This window comes from Microcaecilia unicolor, chromosome 7 (assembly GCF_901765095.1).
Source record: "Microcaecilia unicolor chromosome 7, aMicUni1.1, whole genome shotgun sequence".
In the NCBI taxonomy this organism is placed as follows: Eukaryota; Metazoa; Chordata; class Amphibia; order Gymnophiona; family Siphonopidae; genus Microcaecilia; species Microcaecilia unicolor.
The window spans coordinates 53677025-53704676 of NC_044037.1; positions in this window are offsets into that span (position 1 = coordinate 53677025).

Below are 27652 nucleotides of genomic sequence, written 5' to 3' on the forward strand. Positions count from 1 at the left end.
AATAGCTGTCATCCACGTATACAGTTTACGATCTCCTTTTCAGACAGCAAGCTCCATTTTTTGGATGTTGAAATCACTCTTAAAGATCACCTTTTTCACACAAGTGTATATACTAAGCCCATGGACCGGAATACAATCTTAGAATTTAGTAGCTGTCATCCTAAAACTCTTCGTGAAGTTTGCCTTTTTCACAATTTTTACGCTTCAAGCGTATATGTTCTGATGAAACTGATTTCCGCCAGCAAGCTCACACGTTTGGCTCCAGATTATTACATCGTGGTTATCCTCAGGCTGTTCTTAAACAAGCATATACTAGAGCCAAATATACTAATCGGGATTTATTATTACAACATACTCTGTCAGCACCGCAAGATGATCTAGTCATGACTTTTATCATGAGATACATACAAGGAGGGGAAGTAGCATCTCAAATCATCAAACGCCATTGGGACATTATACGAGTTCATCCTCTGTTTGAAAATTACCGTTTAAGAATGGCCTACTCTCGTGCACGTAATCTCAGTGAAATTTTAAGTCCAGCTGATATCTCTAACATTACAGCTATTGGAGATTCTTATTCTGGCAGCCATAAAAAATGCAACAAAAGTGGATGCAAAACGTGTCCACTTTCTATTGAGACGTCTAACGTTTGCCACAATGGTCAGACTGTTCGACTTAGACACCAAACCACCTGCCGTACTACACATATTATATATTACATCAGATGCCCGTGTAATAAGGTATATATTGGCAAATCCAACAGGTCATTGAATGCCAGAATGGTGGAACATAGATCAAGAATATCTACCAATTGTGTTGGAGCACCACTTGTACAACATTGTATTTCAAAACAACATACTATTGAATCATTAAGGTGTATGGTGATAGACCATATTATTCCAAATATTCGTGGCGGCAACATCAACAGATTGTTGCTGCAAAAAGAAACTCAGTGGATTTATCGTTTAAACACAGTTGAGCCTCAGGGACTGAATTCTCATCTTCAATGGAACTGTTTCTTTTAAATTTTCAGCTGATTGTGACGTATGCCTTAAGAGGCGGGGTTGAGAGACTTTAAAACTAAAACGCCAGCGCCATTTTGACTGGTTGTACATCGGTATCAGTCGCTGTTGAAGTAAGCCCAGTTTACGCCTTAGATTTAAGGTAGGCTAAAATCATGAAGTTATTGATGGTAAAAGTTGTGTTCTCCGTGTTGCAGAATTACACGCCCTTGAGAAAGCAGGTGACCGCGAAACAGGGTCCTGTCGGGCTTACAGTGATACCGGAGATTGCATGCATGTGGGATATATTGGATCCGGCAAATGTGAGAGGCTCCAGCTCCCACGCGATAAGCTCCAGCCCAAGAAGTCGGCGAGTAATATCTAGAGCTATCAAGTTGATTTTTGCATTATCAGTATATTGATTGCAACAGCATTTCAATTTTTTGGCAGTAGTGCACACGAAAAATGTTTTAAAAAAATTGATTGAGTTAAATAAATAGACGGACACTTAGATATGTAGGTTTCCACAAGATGCAATGTATGTGCACTATTGGTTGGTAGGAGGTGGTCTATGATTATACTAAGTCACAAACGTATGTGCTTAAATAGCAATTAGACATTAATTTGTCTCTGTGACGGTATGAGACACCTTCAAATAATCAACAGATTTTTGTTGCAATAAAGTTGCTTTGTCTCTTTTTTTGGTTGTGTATTTTTACAAAGTTATTTTTTGACATAGCACAGCCATTTTTTGGTTTTTTTTGGTATCCCAGAAATAAGCAGTGGATTTTCCCCAAGTCAATTTAATAATGGTCTATGGACTTTTCCTTTAGGAAGCCGTCCAGACCTTTATTAAACCCTGCTAAGCTAACCTTCTTTACCACATTCTCTGGCAACGAATTCCAGAGTTTAATTACATGTTGAGTGAAGAAAACATTTCTCTGATTCATATTAAATTTACTACTTTGTAGCTTCATCGCATGTCCCCTAGTCACAGTATTTTTGGAAAGAGTAAACAAATGATTCACTAGGTGAAGTGTGTGTGATTTAGGCTCAAAGCTCAGTTGGAAAACAGCACCAGAACAGCATACAAAAAAACCTAATATTCAGCACTAATGGTATGCAAATCTTCTGTGTGCTGTTAGCACTGAGCATTAGGAAGTTAAGGGGAGGATTGTGCCTGGCGCACGGACACAAGACCTCTCTCGTGCCAATCGCAGGAACCTCTAGCTAGCCTTGATTGCCAAACCTCCTTGGTTTCCCCTTTCTCTACTGGAGATTTAACACAGGCTTTCACATCAATTCAGCTTGGTGTCTCACTCCGGAAAATCCAGATGAAACAAGGAAAGTGCTGGAAAGCTTCCATCCACATCTCCCAATACTCGATTGTACACATGCAATACATCATGTTGTTCATCCAGCCTTTGAATGGGGATAAATTGTGACCCAGACACCCTAATACCATCTCCGAGCTGGCGTAAGGTTTCCAGCGGTAAGGTGCCCTTGTGAAGTGTGCAGTTCTCTGAGCATTGGCGGGGACAGGAAATGACCTCATTTACACCATTCTGACTATATTAGTGTTATAAACAGCCCCCAGATAACCTGAGAACATATACCAAAAGGTTTACACATTTCTCACAATTAGCATGCTATTTGCACTGAACGTGGGCGAGCTTGTTGTTTCCCACGGTAAGGTTCTTTGAGTATTGTGCACTGGTAAATGTGGCCGCTAGTCCGGCACTAATGGCCTCTAGCCACCCGCATTTGCTTCTGAGCATCGGGACCTGAGTTTCTAAGTGAATTCACCCAGTTATGTCACTTGCTCAGCAGTTTTTTATTATCAGCCCCACAGCTGTACTAATTAAGTCATTCTCAGCTAAGTAAAGTGAGTTACAGATAGCTACTGAGCCTCTAGAAGGAAGAGGGCATGTCTACAATGCAGGAAGGGAGCTGCTGTCAGAAGAGGGCAGCATTAAGTTGCATTGAAGGTGCTGCTGCAGAAATGTGTTTGGTTTGGTTTGTACAAGCTGCTAGACCATCAATTTTCTTTGGAAGTGGGCTGAGCCCAACGTAGGGGGCACAAACTTTTATCCCAACCCCACTCTTCGTCTCCCCCCTCCCAAAAAAAAATACCTGGCTGGTGGAGATCCAAGTCCCACGGGATGCAGAGGTCTTCCAGTGGTGTCCTGGCAGTCGGCCCTCCCTCCTCCCCACTCCCACTGCCACTGCACAGTACAGCATACCTTCCCCTCTCCTGGAGCCACCTGTCAGTCAGCTCCCCCCTCCCCCCCCCCAGGTCTACCTTAGGCACCCTGGCGGTCTAATGGTCAAACTGGGGCAAGAGCAATTCACATTCACTCTTGCCCCAGCCATCTTCACCGCCCAAATGGCTGCCGAGACATTCAATGGCAATCTTGCAAGACTGCTGCTGAAGGTCATGGTGGCTATCTTGAGATTGGAACTGGTACAGGCAGGAGTAACTTTAAATTGCTCCTGCCTATACCAGCTCCAATCCCGAGATGGCCACCAAGACTGCCACTGAAAGTCATGGTGGCCATCTTGGAGGTGGAGGTGGCTAGGGCGAGAGTGACTGTGGGTCGATCTTGCCCCGGTTAGGCCACTAGACCACCAGGGCACCTAAGGTAGGCCTGAGAGGGAAGCTAGCTGATGGGTGGGTCCAGGAGGGGGGGAGGAGGCTGTGTACAGCAACAGTGGGGAGGAGATGAGAGGGAAAGGAGGATATGTGCGGCGGCAGGCGGCAGGGGGAAGGGAAGCTGTGTGTGGCACTGGTGGCAACAGCGGGGGGGGGGGGGAGTTTTGGTTTCAGCCAAAAATGCCCTGGCATTTTCTACTAAAACCTGAACCCAAATTTTGGTGCCGAATCCGAAAGCAAAATTCAGTTGGTCTCTACTAGGGCCTAACATTTACACATATAAATGTTTGGAATAATGGCATTTATAAATGTATGGGTACACTTCAACGGCATGATCTGTGGGACAGAAGAAGCTGTGTACCCATACATGCATATGTAATGTTATTAGTTATGATGTCAAGTATTAGAATATATATGTGTATTAAGATTAGAAATGTAAACATAAATGCACCTGGCTGCGACCAAATAAACTCCAAATTATATCCAAAATAGACTCCAGTGTCATTAATAGTCGACACAAGAAGTATGACTGAGCGTGTGCCGAATGCCCGCGTTGTAGAATTGTCGCTCATTGTACCCCATCCGGGCATCTAATTTGAGGAACCTAATTTGTAGAACTACCTCCATAATTTTCCAGGAACAGCGGCCATGATGCCCAGAGCCAGCCCCGAACCACAGCCAGCTTCCCATACAACTGACTCTGCAATCTTAACTTTCATACTTCTGCTGATTGCTTCCCTGCAGATGGCCTTAAAGTCATCTCACTGCTTTCTATTTCTGGATAACTTTCCAAACAGTAGTTTATTTCAATCAAACTCATTGTTTAAAAATTGAAACTTTTCAGAGATTTTATTTTCTTTTTTTTTATTGCACAAAGCTGTTTGAAACACAAAGATGTAAACAGTTTCTGATTATATGTCAGGTTATGTCCCTGCTACTAAAATCAGAAGAACAAATTCTTTCAGAAGAAAGACTGGGTATTACCATTCCCGAGGGCAAAATATATTATCAGCCCTATTTATATAGAATGTAGAGATCAGAATTGAGACATCTAGGTCAGCATATTCTCCATTCTGGAGATATTTTTCAAAAGGATAGGCCAACACAGAGTCTTAAAAAAAAAAAAAAAATATATATATATATGTGTGTGTGTGTGTGTATGTGTGTGTATGTATGTATGAAGGTTGAATGAAAAGTAATGCCTCTACCTGTTTGCATTGGGGAACATTTGAGCAATATTTGATTGACATGACAAGAAGCACCTGGCTCTAAAATGGACATAATATTGAAGATCATAAATTTGTGGTTTTGATTCAAATATATATGCAAAGAGAAGGCAATCTGGGTCAAATCCTGCAGTATACAGAGCAGCAATTTATTTACCAATGGGATACGGTTCATCTGAGGAAATTAAATCGGGAAGTGGAATGGAGTATGCTCTTTTGAATTTATTCTTCAGCTAATAAAAGTTTAGTGAAATCAGCACATTAACACGGGGAAGCGTCTCAAATAAAAGGTTGGTATTTTTCACCCATTAAAACCATTAAGCTTGATGGGTTGCCCATGTAGGGAGAAATTATGCAACATTCATAAGTGAGAGCTGGTACAATGATAATAAATCAAAAAAAGTAGCAAAGTGAAATTGCTCAGTGTATTATTTTATACTAGTAAAAAAGGCCCGTTTCTGACACAAAGGAAATGGGCGCTAGCAAGGTTTTCCTCGGAGTGTGTATGTTTGAGAGAGTGTGTGTGAGAGTGACTGTGTGTGAGAGAGAGAGTGAATGTGCGAGTGTTGTGTGTGACAGAGAGAGATTGAGACTGGATGCGAGTGTGTCTGTGAGAGAGAGAGTGTGTGTGTGTGAGAGTGAGAGTGTGTGCCAGGGCCCCCCTCCCTCCCAGTTCCAGTGTCACACCTTCCTCCGTGTTCCAGGGTCGTCGTCACCCCCCCTCCCTCCGAGTTCCAGGGTCGTCATCCTGCTTTTATTTTCTAGTTTTTGTACAGGTGGTCCATTCCCCCCTCCTCCCCTCTCGTCCCCTCCCCCCAGTTCCAAACCCCTCTCCTCCACTGAGTTCCAGACACCTCCCTCCCTCCCCTGAGTTCCAGGCCCCACCTCCCTCCCTCCGATTTCCAGAACCCCCTCTCTCCAATTTCCAGACCCCCCTCTGAGTTCCTGACCCCTGGACCCCCCTGACAGGACCCTCTCGAGGGAGGTGGGGTCTGGAACTCATGGGGGGGGGGGAGAGTGGATCAGTTGTGAGAGTTTTTTTTCCTCAGGTTCACGTCATAATGGGTCCAGTGATGTCAGCCAGGGCTTCGGAGCCTAGCAGACCAAGAAGTCACAGACACAGGCAGGCAGATGCATAGCACGTTGGAGGTGAGAATTATTATATAGGATTATGTTTAAGTTGTGTTATTCCCCCTGAAGAAGCAACATCTGAAACATAGACTGTGTTGGGGATTTGTTGGAGTGGCACTACACGAATTACACAGCAGTGTGAGAGGAATACAAGCTAGAAGAATAGCATCTTGCAATCATTTGTCTAAATATTGAAATTATTGGCATCTATGTTACAGATAAGTCTGCTTTTCCTTTCATTGTGGATTTGAGGATTTATTGGACATCATAAACACATAAAATAGAAAAGGACTATTTTTGTGGACATATATGCATGATGATGGAATGGTTGGTAGCCCTTCTCACACTGGGCACCTGGTTATGAGCACATAAAATATTTTTTAAATTATATAATAGTATTGAACTGTCAATTAGAATATATATTATTTAGATCACATCAGTTAGTACCAGGACATTTATTTCTTTATTAATTCAACTTGGGTCAAGGTATGATTACATTATTAGTTGGCCCCTTTGGTTTTCCTTTCTAGTTAAAACTTAATCCCCCCTCTCACCAACCATTTTCAATCTAATGATGACCCCCCTGGCAAAACTTCTATCCAACCATAACCTTAATCCATATATATATGCCGATGATGTAACGATATATATTCCATTCAAAAAAGACATCAACGAAATCTCTAACGAAATCAGCCAAAGTCTACACATCATGAACACCTGGGCAGACGCATTCCGACTGAAACTGAATGCAGAAAAAACTCAATGCCTCATACTTACCTCCCAATACAACACGAATAAATTTACCGCCATCAACACACCTAAACTAAATCTGCCAATCTCGGAAACTTTAAAAATCCTTGGAGTCACTATCGACTGCCACCTAACTCTCGAGACTCATGCGAACAACACAACAAAAAAAATGTTCTACTCCATGTGGAAACTGAAAAGAATTAGACAATTCTTTCCAAGATCTGTCTTCCGCAATCTAGTGCAATCACTCGTACTCAGTCACCTGGACTATTGCAACTCATTATATGCAGGATGCAAAGAACAAATACTGAAGAAACTCCAAACAGCCCAGAATACAGCAGCCAGACTCATCTTCGGAAAACCGAAATACGAAAGTGCAAAACCCTTACGGGAGAAACTACACTGGTTACCACTCAAGGAACGCATCACTTTTAAAGTATGCACCTTAGTCCACAAAATCATTCACGGTGAAGCCCCTGCATACATGTCCGACTTAATAGACCTTCCACCCAGAAACGCTAAAAGATCGTCCCGAACCTTCCTCAATCTCCACTACCCTAAGTGCAAAAGCATAAAATACAAAGTACTGCACGGATCGACCTTCGCATACAAGAGCACGCAATTCTGGAATACACTACCACGCAACCTGAAAATGATCTACGAACTGACCGACTTCCGCAAACTACTAAAGACCCATCTCTTTGAGAAAATCTACGGCAAGGATCAAAACACATGAAGCCCATACAATCTAATAGACACGCACCAACACACACTCTGTAATCTCTTCTCCCGCGCTCTCACCACTCTTTAACCCTACCCACAGACAATTCGTCAGACCTCCATGTTCCCTCGATACTGTTTTGTCCCCCTCTCAACTCACCACTGTTATATCCCACTGTTCTATCCCCTAATGATATCCTGAATTTACTCTGTCTTATATAACTCATCACAATGTAACCCATAATTGTACTGTAATAATTGTACTTCCATCATTTACAACGTATTGTAAGCCACAATGAGCCCGCAAATAGGTGGGAAAATGTGGGATACAAATGCAAATAAATAAATTAATTAATTAATTAATGCCAATAAGTACAGAGTGATGCAGTTGGGGTGTAAAATTCCAAAGGAGATGTACCTGATAGGAGGAGAGAGAATGATAAGCACAGCTCAGGAGAGGAACCTTGGGATGATGGTGTCTGAGGATCTCATGGTGATGAAACAATGCAACAAGGCGGTGGTCATGGCCAGAGGGATGCTAGACTGAATAGAGAGAAGCATAACCAGCAGAAGAAAGGAGGTGTTGATGCCCCTGTACCTCTCATTAGTGAGACCCCATTTGGAATATTGTGTTCAGTTTTGGAGGCTGTATATTGCTAAGGATGTAAAAAGACTTGAAGCGGTTCAAAGAAAAGCGACGAAAATGGTATGATGTTTGTGTCACAAAATGTATGAGGAGAGACTTGAGGACCTGAACATGTATACCCTGGAGGAAAGGGGAGATGAGGGCATAGTACATTTCAAGGAAGTACATTTCATGGAGAGAGTGCTAGATGCCTGGAATGCCTTCCCGCGGGAGATGTGGCGATGAAATACAAAAGAGATGTACTGGACAGGAGGGGAGAGATTGGTAAGGTCGGCTCAGGAGAGGGACCTTGGAGTGATGGTGTCTGAAGATCTCAAGGTGATGAAACGGTGCAACAAGGCAGTGTCCACAGCCAGAAGGATGCTAGGCTGCATAGAGAAGGGTATAACCAGCAGAAGGAAGGAGGTGTTGATGCCCCTGTACAAGTCATTGGTGAGGCCTCACTTGGGGTATTGTGTTCAGTTTTGGAGGCCTTACCTCACTAAGGATATAAAAAGATTTGAAGCGGTTCAGAGAAAAGCGACTGTAATGGTAGGAGGTTTACATAGCAAGACATATGTGGAGAGACTTACTGACCTAAACATGTATAATCTGGAGGAAAGGAGAAACAGGGGTGATATGATACAGACATTCAAATATTTGAAAGGTATTAATCTACAAACAAACCTTTTCGGGAGATAGGAAGGTGGTAGAACTAGTGGACATGAATTGATGTTGCAAGGGAGTCGACTCAGGAATAACGTCTGGAAGTACTTTTCACTGAGAGGGTGGTAGATAACTGGAATGCCCTCCCATGGGAGATGGTGGAGATGAACACAGTAGCGGAATTAAAAAATGTGTGGGATAAACACACAGAAATCCTGTATAGAAGGCATGATGGAACCAAACAAGCTTAGCGGTGATTAGGTTGCAACACCAGTAGTTGGGAAGCATAGCCAGTGCTTCTACGGTCTGTGCCCCTGATCAGCTTCAGTAGCTGGAAAACTAGACCAGTGCTGGGCATACTTCTACAGTCTGTGTCCTGATCATAGCTGGACAGATTGGCCAGTGCCGGGCAGACTTCTATGGTGTGTGCCCTGATTGTGGCTGGTCAGATTTGGATGGGCTGGATTGGGGCTTTGATGACAACTTGAGAAGTTGGAGAACAAGACCAGTGCTGAGCAGACTTCTACGGTCTCTACCCTGAAAATGGCAAAAACAAATCAAGATCAAGTATACATATGTAGTATCACATCATACCTTATGCTATGAGTTTAACTTGTTGGGCAGACTGGATGGACTACACAGGTCTTTATCTGTCATAATCTACTATGTTACCATGTTACTTGGTAGCAGTGGCATAATTATTCAAGGTGCATATGGTTTGCATGCACCCCCTGTCAGACCTGGCCCCCTGCCTTAAAATCATCTCTGCTCCAGTCTTTGCCCAGGCAGTGGCAGCAGCTCTCATAAGCTGTCCGCTGCCTGCACTGGGACTTCCTCTCTGACCCATCCCACCGCCTTCTAATGCAACTTCCTGTTTTGTGAAGGGTAGGATGGTCCAGAGATAAAGTCCCAGTGCAGGCCGCATGCAGCATATGAGTGGCACTGCTGCTGCCACTGTCCGGGTGAACACTGGAGCAGAGATGATTTTAAGGTATCGGGGTGGGGAGCGGGGGAAGCGCACCCCTTGCTAAAAATTCCTGGCTATGCCACTGCATGGTGGGAGCTTATTCTATACAGGAATTTGGGCATTCAGATTCGATTATAGAATACTAGTGTAACCTGGTATTAGCACACCTAACATTTATATACCCACAGTTATATCAGATGTAGAGCTGATGTAACTGCAGGTGCATAAATGCAGCAGGGACACATGTAATTTAGGTTAATCTGCAAGTTATTTGCATAACTGGGATCTCTGCCCATGTCTTGCCCATGCTCCGCCTATGTATATGACCCTTTGCATTTACACTCTGTATAAGTAAGGTGCACCATTACAGAATAGTGTTTGGTAAGTTTACACTTAACATATATAAGTGCTAGGCGTCAAGATTTTTACGCCTGCAATGCGTTTGTAAATGCAGGTATCTGGATTACAAAATATCCCTTAAAATAAATGGGATTAGGGAAAATGACTCCCTTAATATCTTGTGTAAAGTCCTGGCTGAAATAAACACTTTTTAAAACTTATGGTGCTCATTGTCAAAGCAGATGGATGCCTCAAAATGCCTTAAAAAGTCCATCTGCTAAAAACATCCAAACCCCCATTTTGGAAAGTTAGAATTTGGGCATTTTAACACTGCAGTTTGTCCATATATCAAGAGAGTGTGTTTTGTGGGCGTGATTTAGACGGGATCAGTAAGGGCCCAAAAGTAGGATGTCCAATAAGCATATTCGAACGGAAAGAAACATCCATGTCTAAAAAGAAAGACTTTTTTCATCTAGACCTGTTTCAGTCACGTTCAATTTATAAAAAGGTGCTTTGATTGAGCAGCTGACCAATGGAGGGATTAAGGCATTACCCCTCCTTAATCCCCCAGTGGTTGCTGTCACCTTTCCTCTCCCCTGAAAGTGAAACTGGAAAGGAAAACCAGGCTCAATGCCAGATGCAGGTATTATGTCCATTCTGAAGCAGGCAGTAAGCAGGTTAGAAGAGTAAACTAGTGGTTAGTGTGGTGGATTCTAAGCCAAAGTGGAGTGTAAACAAGGGACACAGGTTCAAAACCACTGTGTCTCTATTATTTTTTTTTTTCTGGAGCTCCACCAGGAATAGAAAATACTGTACCTAAAGATTTAAGACACCTGCGTGCCTGAAGACTATTGAAGTGGTGTACATTCAGGTAGGGCTTGAATCGGTATCCCATGGTCTACAGTCCACTGCACTAGCCACTAACCTATTCCTCTATTCTACAAGAATGCCTATGTGGCCAATTTAATAAGAATGCTGGCCAGACAGATGTCCCTGTGCCTCGTTTCCCCACCCCCAATTTAAAATTTAAACATTTCAATTTGTAAAATGGTTACTCGGGATGGACGTCTCCAGTGTAAAGATGTCCTTCTCACATATTTTCAAACAGGAAATCTGAACATCTTTCCTGTTTGAAAATTGCTGCAAGATGGACTTCTATTTTTTTTTTTTTTTTTAAGACGTGATGAACACGATGTCCCAATTCTGACTTGGACGTTCTTTTGAAAATGCCCCTGCACATGTGTCTATGAGCAGGTGTGATGCAGGAATTTTCTCCATGCATGTGTATTCCCTTTGTAAAATGGATATACATATGTAGATTTTAGTCCCACCCAAACCACACCCCCTTGAAGTCTCTCCATGGTGTGGATATCCACATGGAAAGGGCAGCTTAGTGAAATCAGTACTTACGTGTGTATGTGATCTACACCTATAAATGCTGTTATTTCCACATGGATTTGTTTCTGAAATAACCATCTATGTATAATTTAAACATATGCACTTAAATTAGCAGAGAGAAGCCATCAAGGTGCAAAGAAAAATGAGAGATTTATAACTGAGAACAAAATGCTGCACATCTGTAGCATTTCCTGCTGTAATATGTGATAATTTCTGCTGTTACGGGCCAATAGTCTTTCATCTCTCCACTCAGATAAGTCCTTTGTTAGAGTCCTGTGGTAAACAACATATCAGAGTGTAACTGATAGGCCAGGTGAGCTTGCCAAGGTCGAACTTACCAATTTAACCAGCTGGGCAAACTAAAATGATGCCCACTTGATAAAATGAGGAAGACAACATTGAGATTACTAATTCACAGGGGAAATGCATAGTTGAAATCAACCAGGTGTCTCTTGTAAATTTGCCTAATGTTAGAGCTATATTTAAGTTTGCTGATGAAAAGAGCAAACAATATAGAAATTGCACGTTTGCTTTTTGGACATTGGCACTGCAGATTCTAGAGGAGGAAAACCGCAATTAAAATAAAAATTACAGAAGCAAAACCTTCTCCTGCGGAACTTTGCACAGTTCTTTAATGCAGCTTCGGATAAGTGCTCTCCAGTGCTTTCTGCAGAAGGTTTTGTTTGTACAAAAAAGGTTTTCCATGATGCTTTTTTTAAACTCTTCCTTTGCAGCAATTAAATCCTGGACCAAATGATGTGCCATATTGATACTGCTTATTACGTATGCTCAGGTTATTTTTCTAAAAAAAGGTGGTAAAGAAATCCTAATCAATCAACCAATCAATTAATAAATAACAAATGAACGAATGAATAAATAGTGCGAACGCCAGATGAGAGCAGTACCTGGATAAAAGCAACAGCTATCTGGATATTTCCTTTTGAATATTAACCCATGTGTGTGTATCTACTGTTAGTTCTATGACTCATGGTATATTTATGACTGATGCATAAATGGGGTCAATCACCACATAGAAGATGTAGGCATAGTGGAATTCAATTTCAGAACTTTAACGTACAAATATAACCAGAGCCCGACGTGGCCATGTTTCGCCTCTACGGCTGCTCAGAGGCAGGTATTAAACATAAAAATGAACAACACTAAAAATATTTTTTAAAAATACAATATAAACAAATCATAATACATAACAAAATCATAACTAAAACATAGTGAATGATAAATATGAACTTAAAAAGTCCAATGATTTAATTGTAACATATAAAATGTTGGCATATATGCATTTTAAATTTTCCATACATGAAGATTTTTTTGTACAATGTGCATTTAATAAAAGAATATAACATAAGCATCAGCAATACAAAGATTCTTCAGAACATACAGCCAGATATATAAATGGCAAAGAACAAAAAATATGTTCATTTTTATGCTTTTATGTTTAATAGCTGCCCCTGATGCAGCCATATAGGTGAAACATGTCCACAATGTGTTCATTAAAGTTCTGACCTTGATTTCCACTACACCTATGTCTTCTATTTGATGATCACTCATAGTCTTGTAGATCCCTGCCTCCCACTGTTCCCTGGTCATGGTATATTTATAAAATTAGAAGTAATTTTGTCATAGCCATGGGTTTAAGAGAGAAAATACAACTACAGTATTGTCTGTCTCCCTGGTATTCAGCCAGCGGTGATGAGCGTTTTGCTGCCCGCTGATGGCTTTATTCCCAGATATTCAATGATAAGCCCTGTCCAGGCTTTGGTATTGAATATCCAGGATTTTTGAGCTGGTTAACTCATAACCAGTGAAGTCAATATTCAGCCCTTGACCACATAAGCCAAACCGCTTTCAGATAGGACTGTTATTTATGCGGCCTGATTTAAGCAGTTTACTTATGAGGTGAGGTGCTGAATATCAGCACTTAACTTGATTCTGCCTCTGGAATGCCCATGAGTTAGCCGCTTTTGAATTTGGCACTAACCAGTCATTTTCAGCTGAGATAACCAGCCACTAAAAATGACCGTACAGTTGTGAACTAGCGATTTAACCGGTCGGTGGGTGTTTCCAGCTGGTTATATTGATTTGCATATTGGCCAGTATATTTCTAACTATTCCCTTTTTTTCTGTAGCCATGGCATTTTCATTTAATGTGAGTAGGGAGGGCATCTGCTATCCAAATATCAGTTGCTATTCAATCCACTATCCAAATAGCAATCTGGATGAAGTTTTTTGATAACTTCATTTGGGTACTTATCCCTATAGTGATCTGAATATCGCTGCTCTTTGGATAACTGCCAGCTCTGTCCTTGCTCTGTCACGCATTGCCCTGGCATATCCGGATAGTGCCGAGGGAGTCTGTAAGGATAATCAGCGGTACTATCCAGATGAAAGCTTGGCTCATCTCCCAAGTCTTTAATTGAAGAAGCAACTACCTAGGCACAGAAGGACTAACATCCACTACGTACAACACCTGCACCCTTTCTGATTCCATGTGCAATTTTTACATAAGCTAGAAGATAAGCATAACTATGTAATCTCCTGTTACTCTATTTTGTCTGTTTATATCCCTTGAATAGCAGTGACCCTCCCCATTCTAACAGATACATAATGGGTGATGACATTTTATGGAGAACTTAAAAAGAGTTTGTAGCTTTCGTAGATGTTATAGTGGGTTCGAATGTAAGTAGTGATTTTTGAAAAGCTGCTACTTACATGTGACACACACAGGGCCCCTTTTACAAAACAGCGGTAAGCCAGACTTCAGCGGTAGGGGGGTCCAGAGCCGAGGTGAGGGGGCACATTTTAGCCCCCCCCCCACCACCATTGCCGACACCCCCTGCCATTGCCAACACCTCCAACAACTTTGACCCCCACCCCTGCCAACAACCCTCTCGCCCCCCCCCCCCCACCCGCAGTCGCCTACCTTTGCTGGCGGGGGGCCCAACCCCCGCCAGCTGAAGTCTTCTTCCTTCGTTGGTTTCTCAGTCTGATGTCCTGCACGTACAACGTGCAGGACGTCAGACTAAGAAACCAAACGAAGGAAGAAGACTTTGGCTGGCGGGGGTTGGGGTGTCCCGCCAGCAAAGGTAGCAGGCGGCGGGTTGGCGGCAGGAGGGGGGGTTGAGAGGGTCACCGGCAGGGGGGTCTAGGGCCAAATCTACGGGGGCCCAGGCCCCCATGGCCCCATAGCAGCTACGCCCCTGCTTCCCACTCCTAGTGCGCCATCATATCTGGCGCTACAAAAATCTATTTATTTTGCAGTGCCAGGGTGTACCCAGTGGTAATCGAGCAGTGCTGCATGCTGCCCGGTTACTGCCAGGTTAGCACGGGAGCCCTTACCGCCACCGGTAAGGGCTCCCCCTGATGGCTGCACGGCAAGTGCATTACTTGCCGCGTGGCCATTTCCTACAGAAAAGAAAGACTACACTTTTACCAGCCACGGTAAATGGTGGCCTCGTTGCAGGCCCTCTTTTGCCACAGCCTGGTAAAAGGGCCCTACAGTTTTGAAGGGCGTGTGTTCAGGGCATGATTTGTAGAATATAAAAGTATTTCCCATTTTGCAACTGCAATGTATGCCAAGTGCCAAATGTTCGGTTCACTTCTATCATAATAAAAAAGATTTAAAACTAAAAAAAAAATGTCCATCAGCATTTACACCTGCTCTAACTCACACAGGATGTAGTTAATTACTCTTTCGGGCCTGGGCTGTGGAGGCATGACTGAAAGGATAATTGTGCTTATGTCTCTGATCTTGGTAACCAACTTATAACTCTAAAAATGTGAGTTTGGGAACATAGGGCTCCTTTTACAAAGCGGGCTTACCGCTTGCTATACAGGAAGTACCACCGGGCTACCGCAGCTGCCCAGAGGTACTTCCCCCCCTCCCCCTAGTGTGCCGTCATTTCCGGTGCTACAAAAATGTATTTATTTTTGTAGCACTGGAGTGTACTCGACGGTAATCTGGCAGTGATGTGCACTGCCCGGTTACTGCTGGGTTAACACGGGAACTCTTACTGCCATCTCAATGGGTGGCGGTAATGGCTCCCGCCCGAAAAGGCCGCACGGCCATTTCATGCAGGAAGTCGAGACTTTCCTTTCATCAGCTGCAGTAAAAGGGGGCCTCAGCGAGCATGTAAATCACGTGCCGACACCAATGCTGGCCCCCTTTTGCCACAGCTTGGTAAAAGGGGCCCACAGTTCCTTAACTGGCACCCTTTCGATGTCTCCCTAATTCTATAAAAGTTGCCAAAAATTGCGTGCATAATTTGGGCTTGTGCAATTTAATTGAAAAATGAGATAATTAGTGCCAATAATTGGCTTTACTAATTATATTTAATTGGCATTTACATGCGACCAGAAAAAGGGGGGGCGGAAATGGGAGGGGCATGGGTGTAATGGGAGCGTTCCTAAATTAACACACGTTGTTATAGAATAACAGGGAATACGTGCCTAATGTAGATGCATACATTTGTATGATATTTCAGTTGGTGCAAATGGCTGCGCCTAAAGTTAGGTATGAATCCTGTAAACCACACCTAAGCTTAAGCGTGGTTTATAGAATAGCACTTTTTTCAGTATCAATTTTTTTGGTGCCATATATAGAATCTAGCCCTTAAAGCCACAGAGTAATTCTGCTCTTCTTTGGATGTGTTGCTTTGAAAAACAGCAGTTCTTGCTTTATGCATTGCCAAATACATGCATTTTTCTCGTGCCCTTGTAGGTATTTTTCCAAGGCCTCATGTTCAGTATGTCTTTTGTAAAATATCTTGAAAATTTTGAACATTCCTGTCTTGGAAATCCCTTTTTTACCTATGCAATTTATGCAAAATCAAGCTGCATTATATGTTTTCAAAGAAAAATATTTCAAAAAAGAAAAAATCTGGGGCAAATTATTTCTTTTTTCCAGGATACAAGGTTTTAATTCTAGAACACTCTTTTTCAGCAGTGGTATGATTATTGTTGAAACAATTTTTCCTAAGAATAGTATTCCATAACTTTATCAGCATTCATCTGTGCCCTGGCACCAGCCTTTCACATTGGTCCAAGATATGAGTGTATAAGAATTTGGTTGTTCTCGATAGGCATGTGCAGGGGGAAATTTTTTTCATTTTATTTGTGTTTCTTTTTTTTTGGTAGTCATGCCCATTTCATTTTAGCATGCTCCATTTTATTTCAGTGTGTACTAACACAAAATAGCACATGCTAGCATGAAATATCTGTACATGCTATTTTATGTCAGTGTCCATGATTTTGTGTTAGCCTATACTAACGAAAATAGCACAAGCTCAAACACAATAAAAATGAGCACAATGAAAAATGCACATTCCTAATCCTTGACTGGCTTTTTGTTTTAGAGGTTCTTTATACCCAAGTACAAGTGAACATGGGAAGACCCATTCTGCAATGTTTTTTTGATACGTTTGTACCCATGCTTTCCCACTCATGGCAGGCTCAATGTGGCTTACATGGGGCAATGGAGGGTTAAGTGACTTGCCCAGAGTCACAAGGAGCTGCCTGTGCCTGAAGTGGGAATTGAACTCAGTTCCTCAGGACCAAAGTCCACCACCCTAACCACTATGCCACTCCTCCACTCCAATTGAGTGTAAAGGTGTGTCTTGATGATTTCAATTTGCAAAGTGGTCTTCTCTATTGTGAGTTAGCACACAATTTTTATCTGCTCTTTAATTATTCTCATTTTTGGTCAGGTTGCTTAACATTGGTACTTGCATTGCTTCTCGTGCTGACTCACATTCAATCTAATAAACAGACCAAAAACCAGTAATAACAATTATGGTAGAACGCTGGCCACAGCTTTACTTAAATTAAGTCAACTTACATTTCAAACAAGTTCAGTCCCAACTAGTCGGTAACAACCTAGCTGCCCCCATCATAACCCCATAGTTTGCCACTATTCCCGCCCAAAATCAGTTCCAGATAGACTTGCGGTGTCGTCAAGGCCTCAATCTCCACTTGAGGTGATAACGCACACAAGCAGCTCACACCACAATATTATAAAACTCATCCCTTTCCCCTTTACAGGAATATTGTTCTAATTTTTGGTCAGGTTGCTACACGCACCCAGTTTTAATCTTAAAAGCTTTCTTTTTTTTATTTTTCAAACTGATGCTATAGGAGTTTAACAGACATCCACTGGAGGCTGGAAGCTGACATTCAGCTGCTTCTTTTTTAATATTTAAAGCAGCATATCATAGTGAGATAAATTGCCCTTTTTCACTATTGTTGCTAAATAATTGGAACGCAGTCGGGTAAAAAGAAGGTCTTTCTTTCCGCAGGAAATGGCCATGCGGCAAGTAAAGCACTTGCCATGCTGCCATTTCAGGGGGGAGCCCTTACCACCACCCATTGATGTGGTGGTAAGGGCTCCCACACTAACACAGAGATAACCGGGCAGCTCGTGACACTGCCCCGATTACTGCTGGTACACACCAGCGCTACAAAAATAAAATATATTTTTGTAGCACCAGATGACAGGGGAAAAAATTCTATAAATGGCACTGATAAACTTTGAATGCAAGGACTTATGCCAGCTCCAGCTGATCCTGGTGTAAATCCTGACGCACGAGTAGGGCATGGATCCCCACTATTCTGTAACATTGTGTGCATCTTTTGTGAATGACCCTGACCTGCCATTGCACTTCCCATGGACACACACCCTTTTGAGTTGCACACAATCCAATTCAGGCACACATTGTTACAGAATAGTGTGTAACCAGATTGCCCAAATCATAATTAGTGCCAATTAAGAGCTTATTAACTCTAATAATTAAATCACTGGAGCCCATCAACTAATTACTTTGAGTGCCAATTTGGGATCAGCACCCAATTTTAGGGGTCCAAATTTTGGCGCCCTTTATAGAATCCGGAGACAGTGTCTTAGACTGACAATAATTATACACAGCGATAACAGGAATTTAAACAAAGGGTGCTATGTTGACACCAATGGGCTCCAGTTCCTCTTCATACCCTCACCTTGCTGCTTATCTCCAATGCCGATTCCTAGAGGAAATGTCCATTAAAATTATTAGTCAGGCTTGTCCCTTGAAATGAGCTATGAGAAGTTGATCTACTTTTTGGGGTCTTTAGTGGAATTGTGACTGAGACAGACTGTCAGAGTCAGGATGCTGGGCTCCATGCAGCTTGGATTGATTACATAAGTATTGCCACACTGGGACAGACCAAAGGTCCATCAAGTCCAGCATCCTGTTTCCAATCCAGGTCACAAATACCTGACAAGATCCCAAAAAATTCAATATATTTTATGCTGCTTATCCCAGAAATAAGCAGTGGATTTTTCCCCAAGTCAATTTAATAATGGTCTATGGACTTTTCCTTTAGGAAGCCATCCAGACATTTTTAAATCCTGCTAAGCTAACCACCTTTACCACATTCTCTGGCAATGAATTCTGGAGTTTAATTACACGTTGAGTGAAGAAAACTTTTCTCCAATTGGTATTAAATTTACTACTTTGTAGCTTCATCGCATGCCCCCTAGTCCTAGTATTTTTGGAAAGCAGAGGGAGACAAAGGAAACACAAAAGCAACAAACTGGGAGTGCTGTCCAGCAGCCTCTTAGCTGTTCTGTGCCAGCCTGCTTTAAAATGAGCCCACTAGGGACAGAGAGATTAATATGTAAGCCACTTTGATTGTACTACAGAAAGGTGGTATATCAAATGCATGGCCCATAGCCATACCCATAAATTTGATAGGGTTTGTTTGTTTTTTTTTAATTTTAGCATAGCATCATCCAGTAGAAAATTCTTAAATATTTGCAGCATCAGAACAATGAAATAAAATTAAACAAGTTTACTTTAATACTTCTTTAATACTTCTAGGGAGCACAGTATATATGTATGCTATTACCTTGGAAGCATATTTAGCATTTGTGACCCTGGAAATGATGATAAACACCAGAGCATAAATTATACTTTATGAACAAGTCATTTCCTGGCTGTGGTTACATCCTTCTTCAAGTCATTCCTGGAAATATTGAGAAATGTATTGCTTGAGGTAATCAGTTATTATACTGAGAGAACAGAAACCACAGATCAGGATATGGCCCACTAACCAGGATTTGCAGTTCTTCCATGAGCCCTATCTCAAGAAGTGCTACCCTTGTAGGTGCTCTAATTTAAATATCTGCAGGGCCAGCTGGACTCCCACTTTCCTTTAATGTTTTGTAAATAAGTAGAAAATTTACCGCCGGGGTTTCACACGGTAAAGAATCCGGGGATGCTGTGGTCAGGATTAGCAACGGAAAAGAGCTTGGCACAGACAGGGGAAAAATCTGGGTGACAGACGGGGAAAGAATCTGGGTGAAGCATGTTACACTTCAAGGGGCCATGCTATTGCTGCTCTTGTAGAGTTGTTGACAACAGTGGGAAGAGGTAGAAGTGCAGATAAGGCCCAAGCAAGGCCAATGAAAGCGGAATTTCCAACCTCAAAGTTGTAAAGAGGCTGCAGGTAAAAATGCCCAAAGTGACGCCGGCTCGAAAAATAAAACACACGCAACAACAAACAAGAGAGGCACTGTGCTATAGCTTGAGTTGCTTTGAGACCACACAAAAATACTGCCCTGATTTTAAGGAAGACAATTGCAGATAAATAAATTGATTCTGCAGAAACTGAGAGGTCCCATGATAACAGATATTTACTTCTGACTTTATGCTGAGGGCCCTGGGAATATATCTGAGAAACCCCTAAAAAGCAGGGAAATTAATGCTAAACTACCAGTGGCTGAGAGGTGATAAAGGGGAAGGATCATGGATTTGATATACAGCCTTTCTGTGGTTCAAGCCAAAGTAGTTTACATTTATTATATGCAGTTACTTTCTCTGTGCCTAGTAGGCTATCAGTCTAAGCTTTTGTACTGAGGATAATGGAAGGCTACGTAACTTACCCAGGGCCACAAGGAGCCACAATGCAAATTGAAACCAGTTCCCCAGATTCTCAGCTCACTGTACTAACCATTAAACTGCTACTCCACACAGTTTTAGTGAATAATTAGGGGTTTGGGGATTTCCTCTAGGTGGGCCATGGAGATCTGGACCAGGGAAAAAATTATTTTTACCCGTAAAATGGGAGTTTACAGTACGGAGGGCTAGCACACTTTAGGAAGGACACATGTCTGGGAATTCTGACACTTAATTTAAATGCCCTAGCATTGCTGAAAAATGTTTAAGGATAGGTAATAGATCTATGCAGATCACAAATTTCTTCCCTTCCTCTGTAAGAAAAGCTTCATCAAGAGTTCTACCTGGCTCATGCCAAAATAAAGTCAGTTACTGTCAAAGAAGAAGCCATGCAACCAATCCAGACATAGGGAATGGACTTAGACAACAGAGGATCTAGCAACATTTCTTGTGACGTTTTGGTTTCTATGCACTACGTGGTGTTTTTAAAGCATGCAACGAGTATAAATAACTTTCTGCAAAATCAAAAAACAAAATCCTTACTCCTGCTGCCACCTACTGACATTTAAAACATTTGGTTAAAAGAACTTGAGGAAATATACATTTGGTCAGTAATGAAAGGCAAAATGCAACCCCAACACAAAATAGTGAACTGACTTTCCTCAGATCATCAGTGTGGGTAGAAAATGTCGTTGGTGTCAGGGCACACATTGCTACCAAGACAAATACTGAGGTTGGTTCCTTTGTGAATGAAAGACTGTCTAGAACTGATGTAAATAGTGCTTGGTCCAGAGAAACTAGTAAACAAATTGAAGCCATTGTTAAACATTCATTAACAGTAATTCGGTGTGAGTTCTTGCCCAAGACTTTCCTCCTAATCCTTCTGGATTGTTTATTCCACCATTTTCCTATGTGCCCAGATATTACATCAATGGAGGACCCATCGTTTAGTTGGATAGTTAGCTCACCCTCTAAGGGCAAGATTCTATATTTGGTGCCGAAAAAAATCATTAGACGTTTGGCACACATCATTACAGAATACACTTAGCTGTGCGCCTAAATTCTAATCAGTGCCAATTAGTGCTTGTTATTGCTTAAGTGCTATTATCAGCACTCATTAGCTTATTAAGCCAATTGAGTTGTGCGCATTGTTATAGAATCCACACCAATTTCAGCGTGGATCTCTAGGTGCGCTATATAGAATCCGGGGGGAGAACTAGTTATTCTATAAATTTTAGGAATGCCCACAACCCGTCCATGCTCCTTCCATGGCCATGCCCACTTTTGAGATCTGCGTGGTAGAATTTACATAGACTCTTTTGTAGAATGTGCTTTGAGAGTAGTGTGCATAAATTATAATTAGTGCTAATCAGTGCCGGTAGTTGCTTGTTAACATCTAAGTATCGGCACTGATTGGCTTGTTAACCAATTGAGTTGTATGCGCAAATCAGAATATGCCCAGATTTGAACACACAACCTAAGTCACACTATATAGAATTTGCAGGTAAATGTATTATAGCTATCATTTGCATCATGTAGGGTACTGTTCTTCAATGCAAGACCTGCAGGACAGTAAAATCCAGTACTTATACATATAAGCGCCAACACAAACACACAGGTTGTAAACTCAGCATTTACAAATTCAATACCCCGAGTGATGTCACTCTATTTTTGAACAATGCTTCTTTCTTCTCATAAAATAGCTGTTCCCACTCTCTGTGCGGGAATATATATATATATATATATATATATATATATATATATATATATATATAAACTAGTAAATCAGGCCCCTTTCTGACACAAATGAAATGGGCGCTAGCAAGTTTTTTGTTGGAGTGTGTATGTTTGAGAGAGTGTGTATGAGAGTGACTGTGTGTGAGAGAGAGAGTGAATGTGCGAGTGTTTGTGTGTGACAGAGAGAGCGTGAGACTGCTGGGTGTGAGTGTGTCTGCTCTGTCCCCTGCCCCCTCTCCAGCCACCCAGCGATTATCCTCTCTCCCCTGCCCCCCTCCAGCCACCCAGCGATTATCCTTTTTCTTTGACCCCCCCTGTATCCACCCAGCGATGCTCTTCTCTCCCCTGACCCCCCTCCCACCACCCAGCAAGTCTCCTCTGTCCCCCTGCTCCCCCTCAGCCACCCAGTGATTCCCCTCTCTCCCCTGCCCACCCTCCAGCCACCCAGCAATTCCTCCTCTGTACCCTGCCCCCCTCCAGCCAGCCAGCAATTGTCCTCTCTCCCCTGCCCCCCTCTAGCCACCCAGCAATTGTCCTTTGTCCTCTGCCCCCCCCTCCAGCCACCCAGCGGTTCTCCATTTTCCCTTGCCCCTCCTTCCAGCCACCCAGCGAATCTCCTGTCTCCTCTGCCCCCCTTCCAGCCACCCAGTGATTCTCCTCTCTGCTCTGCCCCCCCCCTCTAGCCACCCAGCGATGCTCCTCTCTCCCCTGCCCCCCTCCAGCCACCCAGCGATTCTCCTTTCTCCCCTGCCCCTAACGATACCGGCCAAATCTCTGGCCCTCCGCCAACCGGCCAACCTCTGCTGCTGTGCACAGCTCAGCATGCAGGCCCACTGAACGATCAATCCATTGGCCGCTGTGCGCCCGCCCTCCCACCTCTGGTTGGTCAGCTTTTGCATGTGACGTACCCGGACTTTTCTGTTCTGTTTGTTGGTTACGTGGGATTTTGTTGTTCATCCACCCAGGTGGATTCCCTATCTCTGTCTTAACCAAAGGTTACAGTATTCCAGTCCCCAGGCCAGAACTTATTACTTGTAACTGCATGTCAAAAACGCAGTTTTTCCATCTCAATTCATGCAAGTTTTTCCATCCTGCATGCCAATCAAAGAGCACAGTCCACACAATATTAACCGCAAAAACAAGGTGTGAATGCATTTGAAACCTGAAGGCCCTTTTACTAAAGATACGTAGGCACCTTGCGCGTCCAACGCACGTCAATTTGAAACTACCGCCCGGCTTCCTCGTGCCTCGGGCAGTAATCCATTTTTTACGTGCATCCGATACGCGCATCAGAAAATATTTTTGTATTTTCTACGCATGGTGCTACCGGGTAGTAATCGGCAGTGTAACGCACGCTGATGATACCAGCCTGTTAACGTGTTGAGACTTACCGCTAAGTCAATGGGCGGCGGTAAGGTCTCAGCCCAAAATAGACGTGGGCCAATTTTTGCCACACTCCATTTTTGGCCCAAAAAAGGGTCTTTTTTGCAGGGCAACGCTGAAAAATGAGCCTGCGCGCATCCGATACATGCACCTACAACAGCGCAGACCATTTTTCAGCACACCATAGTAAAAGACCCCCTGAATTTGACTTTACTATTTAGAAAAAAAAATTAGGTCTTTCAAAATAGCAACCTATGGGCCCCATTTTTAACGTGCGTTAATCATCTACGCTCGTTAACCATGTACATGCCTACAATATCTCTATAGGTGTCTACGTGGTTAGCGTGCGTGCTAAGTGTAGGCGCACTAAAAACACTAACGCACCTTAGTAAACAGGGCCCCAAATCTTAAAAAAGAGATTGTCATGTTTGCAAGAGATTTGACATTAATATGGTGCTTTTCCCCAGCAAGCTCCCTCTTTTTATGTTTCTTTATCTGAATCTCCAGCAGAAAATTCCTGACAATGCTCCTGGGCCAGAGGGCATGATGCACGATTGCAGGAGAGGACTACAGTTTGCTATGACAAATATAACAGAGCCAGAGAACAGTCAGCTTCTTTGCTCCCATGATTAGCAATGTACTGACCTACCCACCCCTTCGATACAGCATTTGCATACACTGTTGATTGCTATGATTCCAGATATTGTAATGACTCTGGTAAGCTGTTACTTTCATTCAGCTGTGACCAGGGCTAATTTGTAGCAAAAAAGGAAGTGAAACAGTGGAGTCAGGAGAAGCGAGGGACTCAAAGGGTCAAGAATAGAAATAAAACAGGAGAAAAGGGGCAGATTAGGGAGTAGTATTTTCCTCTGCTCCAAGCTTGCCCCCTTCCTTCCTCTTCCTCACAGACTCCCCGGAAGGACAGGCTGAAGCAGAACACCTCCTGCTGTTCTGAAGTCTGAAAAGAAATGGTGGGAATTGTGTTCCAGGTCTTTCCCCTAGTAATTAAGCCTTGGTTATTATACCCTTTTACACTGATCTCCCCATGCTGTCCAATTCTGTTCCATTTTCACCCTTTATTTTGTCTCAGTCAAGGCAGGAATTCTACACTTCAAATTGGAGGACAATAGATATTGCATAGCAAGGCACAGCATGACACAACCTTTATCACTGAGGATGCGATCCCTAGTCAGGGAAGGCAGTTATAGAACTTGAAGGCAGAAAATGACCATTACGGCCTACGCAGTGTACTCTCCATACAACAGCCTCCCTTCGTTTTCCTCAGACTGTGCTTGTCCCATAATTTCTTGTCCTTGTTTCCACCACTTCCACTTGGAGGCTGTTCCATGTATCCATTACCCTTTCTGCAAAGAAATATTTCCTTAAATTACTCTTGAGTCTGCCACCTTTCATCCTCATCCTCATGTCAGAATTTTCTTTCCATTGAAACATGACCTGACTCCAGTGATGTCTCTATCATATCTCCACATTCCTTCCTACGGGGTACTATGTTTAAGTTTTAAGTTAGCTCCCATATGCTTTATAACAGACTGTTGATCATTTTTGTAATCCACCCTCTGGACCAGCAGCATCAATTTATATTCTTTTGGAGGGTGCAGACACAGAACTGCTGTATAGCACTCAAAATTATGTCTCACCAAGAGACTTCAACAGAGGCTCTAGCAGTTACTTTTTATTGCCGGCCAGTTCTCTTCCTAGACACCCAAAATCCTTCTGGCTTTTGCAATCATTTTGGCTACCTATATGGCTACCTTAAGATCATCAGATATGATCACTTCCGGTCCCGCTGTTCTTTTGTGCTCAGAAATACTTCACTCCCTATACTGTACTTCTCCTTGGATTTTGCATCCCAAAAGCCTGACCCTACATTTTATAGCATTAAATCTTTGCTCATGTTTTCCACAACTTCCAGATTTTGCACACATCATCAAAAAGGCAAATTTTCATGACATGTCCTCTGCAGTATCACATACAATAATACTGAAAGAACCAGATCTCGGAACGATTTCTGTGTCACACCACAGGTAATTCCTCTTTCTCTCAGGGTGAACACCATTACCATACCAATTACCACTATGCCTTGTTGATTCCCACTCAACTAGTTTGTAACCCCATCAATACCCTTTACAGCCCATACCAAGGGTGCTCATTTTAGTTATAATCACCTAGGTAGAACCACATCAAGGCCTTGCTCAAATCCACTAGCACTGTCCCCTGGTCCAAACTCTCTTGTTGACCAAATAAACAAGAATAAGATAAGCTCAGATAACTGAAGTCCTATCTCCAATGGAATTTCAAAATTGCATAATATTGGCAACTTACAAACCGCAATCTGTTCTTAGCTCAGACATAAATAAATCAAGACAAAGTGTTTTGTTGGATAATTGATTGGCTGCCAGCGTTATATATAAAAACACAAACTTATACCAAAAACCATATCAAATACTTGTTTACATAGTTCAATACGACCTTCAATTCTCTTGTTTCATTTTAATATCTTGTCAATGCCTACCTAGTTAAACATACTTATTCCTTCAAATTTATGCATAGTCAATACTCCACTTGTAAACTGAGATCCGTGCAGTGACATCAAGGCCTACGTAGCCTGCTTCATGGTGGTTTCACACACAAAAGCATGATTACACCAACTAAAGCACAAATCCATTTAATTAATTGTCCTTAAATGAAGGCTGCTTGAAATTAACATCAAATGTTCTGCTGCTGTGACTTATAATTTCCATTCTTGTAATGCAACATATAAACTTAAATAATCCCACCCCCAAAATGAAATACTAAACCCCAATTTATTCCCACATGCAACCAAAATTAGGGAGGGATTGGGTGGGATTAAAGTTCGGCTTCCAAATGTCCTCACACTTCTGTCCCACTAAACTCTGCCCACTGAATCTCCACAATCCGCAGCCCGCCAAAAATTGCCGTTTCCCCTCATGCTCCTTTCCCCACCCATGATTCCAATGAAAACTCCCGATATAATACCTCACAGCCCCAGTCAATTTCCTTTTCCAAATTACCTTCCTTTTCCTCCAAATTCAATTAAATGCAACCCCTATCCCCTCCTTTACTTAAAACTTTTCATTTCTCAATTATTTAATTAAATAATACATTTGTCATTAATTTATATCCACCTTAATTAATTTAACATTAAACTAATTGTTTCATAAATTCTATCCATTATTTTTGTTACATTTGTACCCCGCGCTTTCCCACTCATGGCAGGCTCAATGTGGTTTACAGGTACTTATTTGTACCTGGGCAATGGAGGGTTAAGTGACTTGCCCAGAGTCACAAGGAGCTGCCTTGGTTCTTCCTCTTTCCTTACCCCTCCCTTTTTCAAAACCCTTCCCCTCTTAACCCCCCCCCCCCCCCCCCCCCCACTTCCAACACAATTTGTTGGTACTACTGCAGCAATGAAATGTCATTTGCCCATAGTTAATTTTGCAGGCTTTCCTATCTCTGTCAAGATCAGTCTAACTGCCTCTAGTTTCCCGACCTCATCATTACTTTCACTTTTGTGAAGAACCATATCTACCTGTCTTCAGTCCTCCTGAACCACTCTCAGCACTAAAGAAACACTGAAAAGAAATCAAACAATGAAGCAATGAAAACTTTTCGAAATTCCCTTAGATGTTCATCCATCACTTTTAGTTTTGCTAGCTCCTAATGACCACAGGCTTCCAAAAATTGTTTCAGGACTGCATCACTTCCATTCCCATTTGCGTCCTGCAGTCTTACCCCTCGATCCTTCTTCATGAACACCAAATGAAAATATTTGTTAAGCAATTCTGCTTTTTCTTCATCTATATATTCCTCTCCTTGACCTTTTCAGCTTCAGAATGCCACTTTGATGCTTCCTGCTGTCACTGGGCCACATAGGCAGGAAATGTTTGTTTTGTTTGTCATTGTTTCACTTTGTTTGTTTTCCATTTGTGTTGTTCCATGTTGTTTTGTAACAACACACTCTAGTAAGTAGCATGCATTGTCTTATGAATGACCTGACATACCATAAGTAATCATAAGCAATCCATCTATCTTTGAGCAGGACTGTCCTTCTTTGTTAAACTGTACA